The sequence below is a fragment of the Anoplophora glabripennis genome, unplaced genomic scaffold (assembly GCF_000390285.2).
Source record: "Anoplophora glabripennis isolate ALB-LARVAE unplaced genomic scaffold, Agla_2.0 scaffold836, whole genome shotgun sequence".
Taxonomy (NCBI): domain Eukaryota; kingdom Metazoa; phylum Arthropoda; class Insecta; order Coleoptera; family Cerambycidae; genus Anoplophora; species Anoplophora glabripennis.
In genome coordinates, this window is record NW_019416915.1 from 146,115 (window position 1) to 158,928 (window position 12,814).

The window sequence follows — 12,814 nt, forward strand, 5'->3', positions numbered from 1 at the left end:
GCTAATAAATAGCACTATTTATTTTTAATTTAAAACCAGGAGCTCCTCGTTTCACTCTCCTACTTTTGACAGATCTGCGCTTTAGTATGGGAACGCGTAGTAAGGTGCGCTGATGATTTGTCGTTGGGCCGGTGATTTGCCCTAAGTCACCACCCCAACGACACCCCCTCCCCCTGCCGCTAACCTTTTGTGTTTCAGAAACAGCCAGGATCAAGAAACGAAGACAACGACACACACACACACACACACATACACACCCCCATACCCTCCTTACCCTTCCCCTCCCGCGCTAGCCTAAGGGCCACCTTAGCAAAGAGCATCCCAGGCTGCATAGCCGCACTACCCTACCCAACCATACCACACATAAACATGACACTACCCCCGGGGTTTACACAGACGAGCCGGCGAAGCAAGAAGAGCGCCAGAAGAAAGGGCCCTAGCCGGCGGGGCCCAGCCAGGACAAAAGGAGGTCCCACAAAGCGCCTACACCGGCCGCATTTGCGGTCGGGGTAGACGACGGATGGGGCCCACCTACGAAGGCTGTCCAGGCCTACACGAGATGAGGCAGGATAAAGAGGGATAATCCCCCTCGATCCCAAATCATTGAGGCCAATTTCNTTTTTTAAATCACACCCGCACATCCACTGTTTTTGCGTATACATTATTGTTAAATTGTCTTTTGTAACTTTTACTACGGCTTGTTGCACTAACTTCAATATTTAATTCTGGTGTTGGCCTACCTAATTCTTTTATTTTTAGTTTATCCTCATAAGGCAGAAAACCAAATAAAGTTTTTTGTAAAAACGAAACACTATTCATTTTAATAATATAATATCCGTAGACGCCCAAACGAAAATATTCACACGTGTCCGCCAAATACCACGAACGAAATATTACTGCATTTCAGCAGCTTGGCGCTGTCGGTATTAGCGACACATAACTCCCATTTACGCCTGTACTGGGTCACGTGCCTGATTAGCCAATAAAAACAAAGGACGCATCTAATTGCTCGCTGTGAGCACATTTTGTATATGAGGTTGCATATATTAAGGTTATTAAGGGGCGTAGCTCGCGTCGTAATAAATAATAATATAAGCTCCCAGATTTATTTTAGCGCGAGTACATTTGGATTCTTTAAATATTTTGTTGATGTTTAATATGATTAAATACATAAAATTTTATGTGTTCTGCAGCTCCGCAGCTCTTATGGTAAAACCGCCACTGATCGTGGTTAAGATTGATAAAATTCCGATCAGTAAAAAATGTCTTACTATGATTTTGCGATATACACTGATAATTCTGTTCATTTAAAAACTAAATTAACACTACACGCAAAGAACTACTTTTGGTAAGAGAAATATAACAGACCCTTGAAATTAAACTTTCTTTACTGTAGCTGCCCGAGTACTTTACTCTAGATCGAGGGTAAGGTTCACGTGGAGTTTCCCCCATGTAAAAGATAGGGAAACTGGCGTCCGAGACTAACCGAAAAAAGGATTTATCTTCATAAAATATACTTAAATTTCATTGTCATTTTTTGAAAAATAAGAAAAATAAGAAAATATCTGATTGTACTATCAATCAGTTAATTATTATCAGATGGTCTCAGGGTCGGCCACCCATATTTTAATTTTTTATTTTATAAGTCTCATTCGAATTTTTTCGTCATGAAAATTTTCTTTGTGGACTTGGAACTTATCTGCAAAAAACAATATAAGTTCCACGCTTCATTATCAAAAAAATTGTTACTTTAATTTACGTGACTGTCAATTGCAAAAATAAGTTTTTTGTAAAACACCTTCTGACCTCTGCCTTGATTAGCTCGAGTTTCATCATTCTACATAAAACGTCTTCAGAGATTTTAATTGTCAGTGTTGCGAGAAACAACTACACCGAGGGCTATATGCCCCTACCGGCATTGAATTACTGTTTTGCGTCGTATCGTCTCAACAAGGGAATACAATGCATACAATGTATTTCCTCTCCCGCGTACAACGTCTTCAGAGATATTTTGGGAAAGGTATTTTTTTCAATTTTAACACCCCGTACATATTTCGAAAACTATTGATATGTTGACCCATGTTTAAATAACCTTTTTAAATTTAAAGAATCGCCCTTTAAAGTTTGTGCAAATACTTAATTAACATCCTGTTATTTAGAATTAATATTCCCAACTTTCGACGAAGATCACAGTATGAATCCGTTTAATACATCTTTAATGTTAATAGCAGAATTTTGGATCTTGTCATTGCAAATGTTTACTGTAGAGTACTCCGATCTCCTCAACCTTTACTATCTGCTGATCCTCATCATCCTGCTCTACATGTAAGCGTTTAATATATACAGCAAACATTCCAATATTTTTCCAGTGCAAAACAATCTTTCATTCAACTTTAAACATACAGATTTTCTTTTATTTTATATAATGAACTTAGCATTACTGATTGGTCGCTTTCTACTGACTTGTCGGTAAATGATATAATTCCACAGTTTTATAACAAAATAAATTATGCCCTACATGAATATGTTCCATTAAAAAGACCTACGAGTAAAGTTTATCCGCCCTGGTTTAATAGTCAATTGTTAACTCTCTTAAAGAATAAAAACCGTGTTTGGGGTTTATATAAAAAAATCTAAACAACTTAATGATTATATTAACTTTAAAAATATTCGTTCCCAGGTAAAATCTGCCAATAAGATTGTTTATACAAATTATATACTAGAGTCTGAAAATACAATTACGAGCGATTCTAAAAAATTCTGGAACTTTGTAAACTCAAAAAAGGGTTCTACTGGTATATCGTCTTCAATGTCATATAAATGCGTCTAATTGCGATAATCTCCAAGATATAGACAACGCCTTTGCTAGTTACTTTTCTAACTCCTTTATTAATTCCACCAATTTTGATTTAAATTCACAATACTATGTAAACGATAATGACATCCCACATATTCCTGAAATTACTGAAGATAAAATTTTAAATTCTATAGAGAAACTGAAAGCGAATATGACAATGGGTTCAGACAACTTGCCGGCCTTTATTATTAAGGTTTGTGCTTACTTATTTTCCAAACCGTTATGAACGATCTTTAATCAAATCCTTTAACACCTTCCCTGATTTATGGAAACAGTCTCGTGTGTGTCCATTTTATAAAAGGGGTAACAAGGAGGATGTTGAAAACTACAGACCTATTGCTATTTTATGCAACTTTTCTAAATTATTTGAAATTATTATTCGCGAACACACTTCTTTTTATGCTAAAAACTTAATTGTTCCTGAGCAGCATGGCTTCATGCCTGGTAGATCGACAGTGTCCAATCTTGTGTGTGCTACTCAATTTATTGCTGAGACTTTGGATATGAGTGGTCAGGTGGACGTTATATATACAGATTTCACTAAAGCCTTCGACAAATTAGATCATGGTATATTGCTTCGTAAATTACACAATTTTGGTATCAATAATTCTCTTTTACTTATGTTTAAGTCTTATTTATCACATCGTGTTCAGTCTGTGCAATATCGTGGTTACAAATATACAAATATTTAGTCAAACATCAGGTGTTCCTCAAGGGTCAGTACTAGGATCACTATTTTTTATTATTTTCGTCAATGATATAGCGCGAAACTTTAACGTAAAATTTTTAATGTATGCTGACGATTTGAAAATTTATACTGTCAACTCTGTATCTGATTGTAATAGGCTTCAGCACAGCTTGAATTTGCTTACCATTTGGTATGATAATAATCGGCTCCCCTTAAACGTTTCGAAGTGCAATGTAATATCTTTTTCCCGTAAAACTAGTTCTACTCAATTTAATTACAGCCTACGTGACTTGTTAGACCTGAGCATAAAGGACTTAGGGGTCATCTTTGACCCAAAATTAACCTTCTCTGCACATATTGCTGAATCTGTCACAGGTGCTTACAAAAACTTGGTAAGGACTTTAAGAATGTCTATATTACGTACCTTATATACGTGCTTTGTTAGATCCAAGTTGGAGTATGCCTCTGTGGTTTGGTCTTCCTATTATAATAGTTACATAACATCATTAGAAAAAGTGCAGAGGAGGTTTCTTAAATCGGCCAGTTTCATCTTAGATGGAGTCTATCCAGCTCTGGGATACCCTCAGGAGTTGTTATTGGATAGATTTGAAATGCATAGTTTAATTAGGAGGAGGGTTATGTACTCGATAATGTTCATGTACAAAATTGTCAACCACGATGTTGATTGCATTGAGCTTACAACACAAATAAATTACCGTGTTCCTAGAATAAATGCCAGATCAAATAGTTTGTTTAATCTTCCTTCTTCACGCACAAATATGTTGCGGTGGTCTCCTTTACATCAAATGCTTTTTAATTATCAAAATATGGAGAATAGCCTTGACATTTTCAATACTTGTTTAGCACATATAAAAGAATTTTCTATTCTCACAATTGAGTTATCGGATTTTTAATTTCTTTTTAGTTTTTGTATTACCTACTTATGTTGTTGTTTCTGTTGTGATATGATTGTTAGATATGTTAATTCTTATGTGACTACCATTTTGCTATTTTTTTATTGATTGATTGACCATTGTTTCTAATTTGTTTGTTCTTTTTGGTAATTTTTATTTTTACTTATTTTAAATGTTTATGTTTCTTGTGTTAACGTATATTTATTTTAGCTGTAATATTCATCCTGTAATTGGGTTTCTCCCGTTGGGTAAATTAAATTAAATTAAACAAAATATGTGAATATCCATAACGACAATGCTCTCAAAATTATTTTCAGTTCATTCACGGTACATTGGCTGCTGGACTGGAGCACGAAGTTCCATGGCACTGACTGATTTATACAAGACCTCAGGGGTACTTATACAGGGTGTTTGTAAATAAGTGCGAAATATTTTAGGGGATGATCGCCGAAGTTATTTGAAAAAAGTTCTAATAAACGAAGGTCGAAATATGCCTCGTTTCCGAGATAGTGTTTAAATTTTATTTTTTTATTTATTTTTATCAATTTCAAAGAGTTTTAAAGATATTAACTCGAAATTTGATGGTTGCACTTTATTTAGAAATATTGACAGCAACCTACTAGATAACGTATCAGTAGAAATTAAAAATAATGTTTTATTTTTTTCCTCAAAAACAGTGCATTTTACGAGAAAATTGAAGGGACCAATTTCATTCAGAATTGATGGCGGATTTCTAAAAAAATATCAAAACGGGATAGTCAGTGGCGTACAATTTTTTGTATTAAAAAAGGTTGTGGCATTCTCACACGAACGCCACTGGTGGAAATAAAAATATTCGAATCACTCATCAAAAATGTATATTTATCCCTCCAAAGCGTTTTTCAAATTTCAAGTCAATATTTTTAAAACTGAAGTAATTAATAAAAATAAATAAAAAAATAAAATTTAAACACTCTGTATCTCGGAAACGAAGCATATTTATAACTTCGGCAACAACCCCCTAAAATATTTCGCACTTATTTACAAACACCTTGTAGATACTACAGCAACTTCAATGTGTTGACAAAATATGGGAGATGGTAAAAAAAGTTAGTTGCTGCACGCACTAGGTATTTGTACACCAGAAAAAACTACACTCACTAAAGCCTTTCTATATGTCGACTCGTCGACTGTCGACTGAATATTCGCGCGCCAATATCCTTGGCAGGAAAAATGACCTCGGATGGAGCGGGGTCGAGCGGGATTATCGCCAGTGCCGTTCCTGGATCTTCTGCCGCCCCGTGCTAAAAATTAATTGCCGCCCTACTCTTGATGAAATTTTGAAATAAAAATACTGGTTTGAGTAAGTCACGTCAAAAATCGACACTCCATCATTTTGTGATATTTGATAAGGAACATTTCATGAAACAAAATTATTTAAAAAAAAAATAAAAACCTTAATTGTATTTAGATTCATATTTATTTACATGCGATAAAAAATAAACTTAAAAATAAATACACAACCGAAAAATCACAAAAATAAAATAAGTCTATAATATAATATCTAATAATATAATAAATATATAAATAAAATATATAATATAAAATTAAAGTAAAACCCTACGAGCTTTTTTAGAAGCAAAATCGTCTATTATATTTGATATGTCTAAGTTTTGACAAATTTCATGTTCAATTGAAATAGTGGCAAGGTTTGTCAATCTTTCTTGGGACTTAGTAGACGGTATGAAATTATTAATGAGTTTTAATTTACTAAAACTCCTTTCCCCAGAGGCGATCGTCACAGGTACTGTAAGAAATATTCTTAGAGCTACGGCTAAATTAGGAAAACAAGACGTAAGATCATTGGTGATTATATAATTTAATATAAAGTAGGGTTTGGATTCTTCAAGCGATGTAACAATGGCTTTAAAACATAAAATTTCATTATAGAGCTTATTTTCATTGATCTCTCGTTAAAATAAGTTCCCATTCCCTTGTTGCAAATAAGAATCTATATCCGAACATGATTTTCTCAAAAATTTTGGTTCCATTTCGTGAAGCTCGTATAAATATTTAAGTAAATTATTAGATACTTCTATTAAAGAAAATCTTTCTTGTAGTGAATTGTTCGTGGTATCTAATATACTAAAATAAAAATGTACTTTAAAATTCTGTTTTTGATCAATAATGGGCTCGTCTTTTGTCATGACACTTTTTTTTGACGTACAAGAGGAAATTCGGGCAAAATATTAACTTCTGCAGCTACTGTTAGCTTCTTTTATATATGAAATTAAAACTTTCATCAGTTCTTTTTTCACTAATATAGTTAATTAAATTTTTTGAGGCAGTTACACATTCGGAAATGTTAATTTTAGGATTTTGAGACATTTTACTAAAACAACATTAATTTCGGATAGAAAATCGTTCCAAATTATCAATGAGATAAATTTAAATGAAATAAATTTCTCCACTAATTCTTGTGCTGTAATTCTAGTTTTTAAATCTTTTTTTTCGTTTTCGATTATTCCATTAAGGCTTTTGTAAACGTTCTTATAATTTAAAATTAAAGGTCTAAGTGCATTTATTCTACTTTCCCAACGAGTTTCGCTTAAAGGTTTCAGAGTTAATACAAGTATATTTTGTTTCAAAACATCCCACCTACTACCACACAAGGGCCTCATGGCCCTACTAAACATAACAAACGCGACACTCAGACTAAGACACTTCCCTACCCGCTGGAAAACAGCAAGTATAATCCTTATCCCAAAACCCAACAAAGATCACACCATCCCATCCAACTACCGGCCCATTAGCCTGCTCCCGGCTATGAGCAAAGTGGTAGAACTGCAAGTCATTCCAGACGAGCAGTTCGCCTTACGACCCAATCACTCCACTGAATTCCAAATCCTTCGCCTTACCGAGCACATCACGGCGGCCTTCAACAGGGGACAGTACACTGGTGCTGTCTCCCTGGATGTCGCAAATGCCTTCGATCCGGTTTGGCATGGAAGGCCTACTGATGAAAATGCTCACCAACCAATATCCCATATCCTTTACCAAACTCATAAAATCCTACCTACACCACCGAAAATTCCGCATCCAAATCCAAGATTCCCTTTCCACCACCCGTCCCATGGAGGCCGGTGTCCCCCAGGGCACCGTCCTGTCCCCACATCTATACACCATTTACAACTCCGACATCCCACATCCCCCCAACACCAACATATACTTATACGCCGACGACCTGACAATCACATCCCAATCCGTAGATTCTAGATATTCCGTCTCCCTCCTCCAAAACTCCTTAGACCAACTTGAAACCTGGTGCAATAGGTGGAAAGTTAAAATTAATCCCAATAAAAGTTCGGCTATCCTTTTTACCAAACGAAAAATCCCACGAAACCTCGACAGACTGACACTATCCCAGAAACCCATCTCCTGGAATCGACAAACACGATACCTGGGCGTGACGATGGACCAACGTCTCACGTGGAAACCGCACATCGTGGAGACGGTGGCGCGAGCGAAGAGGCTGTGGAAAACATAGCCCTCCGTACGGCCACCGACGCGCCCTGGTACGTAAGAAACACATTTTTTATTAATAATAAAATATTTTGTGTTTTTGTTTTTTTTTATTAAAAAGTGTACAAAAGTTTATCGTGATCAGAGGTAGGTAATTTTTTTTATGAATGAAACACAATGAAAAATTTTAAAGTTGCATAATAAATCTCTATTACAAGAATTAATTAAAGATTGGTTTAGTAAAATTATTTACTTGTAATATATATTTATTGAATGAAACAAGAATACACAATTAATGGAAAAATGATTGCTCCTTCAGGTTTTGAATCAAGTTTCATGTTAGACATACAGGGTAAAAAGTTATTAACTAAATTTTCGGTAAAATTGGTCGTAAGTGGCGCCCTCTACGAGCAATGCTGAAATTACAACACGCATCTTATTCGTCGCCTAAAAAAATATAGTTTCACAAATTTTCAAGTTCCTAACCTACATATTTTCAGAATAATCGCAAAAAAACGATTTAAAATTTTAACTTTCAACACCCTGTATTTCCGAATCAACTTTCGGATAAGGCATGTTTGCGACAATGGTCACCATTTCACGTGTAGTATCTTCAGCTTTCGATTTTCCCATTGTTAATGAATCACCCTGTATCTAGGATATTGAGTCAAAACAAGGAAGTTGGAAGTTGGGTGAAGAGAAAAGAAGAGGGGTTTAGCTACAGGTGGGAGTAAACGGTCAACGTATACGCAAGTGCACTGAGACAAATTCCAGTTTATTCTGGGAAATTTTAAATTAGGACTCAGTTACACTAACATTAGTTTAATACAAATAAGAATTCACATTCGCAACTGAATAAATTTCAAGAAAGTAAATTCACTTTCTCCAGGGAAGCAATTCATTCGAGACGGATCGACAACTGAATAAAATGTTATTCCAAGTAAACTGTTAATAAGTAGAGACAACATATTTATTTGTTGCGGTAGCAAACACATTACAGCGAAACGCATTTTAGTAGCTAGAATATCCTAGCAAAGCGTCTCAATCGGATGATTTCTTTCAGTTTAATTGTTCTTAGTTTAGAATTTATATATTTTAACTCAGGAACGATGGCACTTTTTTTTAACAAACATTATTTATAAAATATTTTAGTTTACTTATATTTATTTGTACATTTTTCAGTTCCAGTATGGGTCAATAGGTATACTTTAAAACTGCTATATAAAAGTGTGTTAGATTAAAAACTGCTAATGCTATCGCTGGAGGAATTATAATTTAAATCACTGGTTGACAGATATAGCGTCAATAAAAATAAAAACATTACCTACTAAGATTATGTGAGTACTGCTTTATGATTCAAACGGAGAAGTATTTAAGCTCTTGATAATCTCGATGCCGAGTTTAAAACATGCGTTCAGTTAGTGTTCTTACGAGTGTGTCATATATATGTGTTGAACAAATTAATTTGAATAAGCTGCAGGACAACATTTTCTTTTTGACAAAGTAAGTCCATAATGACAAATAAGTTTAATAGTAGCGTATGATACGGCGCATGATACGTACAATTCGCGATTGCAAATAATTATACATATTCCCAAATAATGCAAATACATAACAAATAATTAGCAATATAATAGTTCCTTGATAAATCTCCCATTTTACGTAATGTAAATGATATGTAATAATGAACTTTAGATACTTTAGTCGTAGTTCCTAGATTATCAAATATTGCTCATGGTAAAACACCACAGCAAAACACTGTTATTAATAGAAAATCAATTTCCAGTAAAGAGCATATTTATCATATATACACTGTAAGAAAAGTTGGACTTATTTTCACTTCCTCTATTAGTACGAGTACAACTAAAATTTTTTGAGTGAAACTCAGTTTTAGTTCAAATATTATAAGAAATGTGTAAAATTACCAAAATGCCCAATATTGACCGAAAATGTACTCAATAACTTCACTCATTGGATTCACTCAGCATTCACTGAGACCGATTTATTTACAGTATCATATAATGTAAATAATATCATTTCGAATACTAATAATATGTTTTGAATAGACAATACCAATATACAAATTAAAAATACGTTGTGTTCAACATACCTACACATTTTAGTTAATTTTCTAAAATTTATGTTGTTACAACATCGTGTATTTGCTATACCTACGCATGCTCCTAGTAGAGGTTTTGTGAATTTTAAACACTTATGATACCTAATAATTATAGTTATACAATTATAACGAATGTTACATACTTCAAGGATATAATGCAGAACCCAAAATAGTGGCGATTTAACCAAACTTGCTTAATCGAAAAATATCGCAAAAAAGTTACAGAGTGTTAAAGTTTATTTTTTTATTTATTGTTTTCTCCTTAGCTCAGAATCCACCGATTTGAGCAAAATTTGACGTTACTTTAGTTTCTCTTCATGATGTATTCAGTGATTATGTTCCTATGTTCATTTTACTACAACCTTTTGTGAATATTCTCCTCTAACTTTTTTATACGTTTAAATTTTTACACACATTTCAGAAATATGTAGAGAATTTTATTCTACACAAAAAAAGTATACTTATCAAAAGTCGAAATTATGCTCGGTTGTAAAGATATAATATTGTCACAATGAAATATTGTCACAATGAATTTACGAATTATGAAATGAGAGACATGATAGTGGTATTGTACAGAAACATTTAAGTGGACGCGCTCTTAAGGGCATATATGAAGAACTTTATCTGAATCGCAGACAGCCTTCTCGCATACATTATTTGCTTCTTTATTCGCCAGATTAAGAGAAACTGGAAACTTTCGGTCTAATTCACGAAATCACGTTCAAAGACGAAGAACAAATTCTAGAAAGAGTAGAAGAAAATCATGAAATTAGTATTCGTCGTTAGTCAGCAGTTACAAAAGTTGACCTGAAAACCGTTTCAACTTACACGCAGCAGTTACAATATTTCCATTTTCACCTTGTACAAAATTTGCTTAAACCAGACCGTCCGCTGAGAATGAGAATAACATTTTGCGAACGATTTCTCTATGTACATAACAGAGATCACACTTTTCTCGGGAGAATTGCTTTTACAGATGAAGCTGTTTTTACCCGTGGAGGTGTTTTTAATTGGAAAAACTCTCACGTGTGGAGCGAAGAAAATCCACACGCAATAAAAGAGCATCCCTTCCATCACAAATTTTCAACATTGCATGAACATCAAAGACAAGAGCTTATGTTGCTATAGGAGTCAATTTTTTACTAACCTTAGAATGCTTATTCATAAGGCTATTATACAATGAACATTAATTTATTGGTGCATTTGGTACAAGAACAAAGTTTTCTTTCGAAATTTGCATTAGTAAACTTCTAGCCGAATATATGTTTCACATAATTGTAATGTGATATTTTCGATTCAGTAATAGTTATTTTTCAAATTATGTTAATTTTATATCAATGACAGAATATCCAGATAATTAAAGTGTAGGTAGGTAGTGAATGTCACAAAAAAATTATCCAAGAAAACAATTCCCAAATAACACTTCTTGCAAATTATTTTTTAATATGTATATTTTTAATTAATGGAACACTCACTTTTTAAATACCATATGGATTTTCATGCAAAGATTACAATGAAGAAACTGTTTCCAAAATTTTTATATTGTTTCATCATTAACCTTAAAATAAAATGTTAGTCAACATAATTTTTTACGTATTTACATAATTTTTGCTTTATATTTATATAAATCCCAAAGTTAAAGGGCGTAGTTGCGAAAAAGATGTAATGAATAATGCATTAACGTGGAATGTAAAGTTATACGATTTTAAAATATGTTTTATAACCACAATAATAAAATAAAAATCATGGAATACCAAATTAAAAAATTCCAGTAAGCTAGCTAATACACCGTAATAATTTTTTTTACTACAAACAGATTATGCAATAAGGACAGTCATAATTATTATACAGGGTGTCACCTAACGAATGTTACATACTTCAAGAGTAAAATCTAGAACACAAATGATGTCGATTTAACCAAACTTACTTAAACGAAGAAAGTTACAGGTGTTGAACTTTCTTTTTTTATTTCGTGTTTTCTCCTCAGACCCTCAGAACTCAGAACCTAGTTCACCGATTCGAGCAAAATTTGTTGTTGCTTAGTTTCTCTTCATGAAGTATGCAGTCATTATGTTCCTATTAGGTTAAATCGTACAGGGCGTTTATTTTACTACAACCCTTTGTGAATATTCTTCTGTAACTTTTTTGTACGTTTAAACTTATACGCTCATCAGAAACAGGTAGAGAATTTTATTCTACACAAAAAATGTATACCTATCAAAAGTCGAAATTTTGCTCGGTTATGAAGATATTACAGAAAATATTTACTAACACATAGGTACCCCATATTTTTTGGAAATAACTACGCGTATCCATAATAAAATAAAAAGTCTGCTAATGATAAATAGGTATTCTAAGTGTACGTATTCCCCATTCTCTTTGACACATTTTCTTAAACGTTTTATGAAACTATTGAGAATAGAAAACGAAACGTCTAACATGTACGGCGTGTTTTATTCTACGCCAAAGTTTGCTCCCGTATTAGGTGTTCCTTTCAAATGGCCCCAAAAGTAAAAGTCTAATGGATTAAAATCCGGACAGCGACTACCTCGACCAATCTAACGGTTTGGAAATGCTTGATTTAAATGATCTCTCACCAAATGGCTGTAACGAGCAGTATTAATTGATACTTTTTCGACAGCCCCAGGAAGTTCTTGCTAAAGGAAAATAATAGTCGAATTTCAGATTTTTTTTCTCTCTTTCTAAAAGGAGGAAGACCTCTAAGGCCGGTTTTC

At 33.7% G+C, this 12,814-nt stretch overlaps 1 protein-coding gene across 1 annotated transcript in view; it reads left to right on the forward strand.

Annotated features, from left to right (window-relative positions):
- The first annotated feature begins 9,310 nt into the window (after positions 1 to 9,310).
- LOC108912802 overlaps positions 9,311 to 12,814 on the forward strand; it is a 30,487-nt gene continuing 26,983 nt past the window's right edge. Inside the window, exon 1 of the mRNA XM_023455678.1 lies at positions 9,311 to 9,463. The gene's annotated coding sequence lies outside the window, so the exon portion shown is untranslated. The remainder of the gene's footprint in view (positions 9,464 to 12,814) is intronic.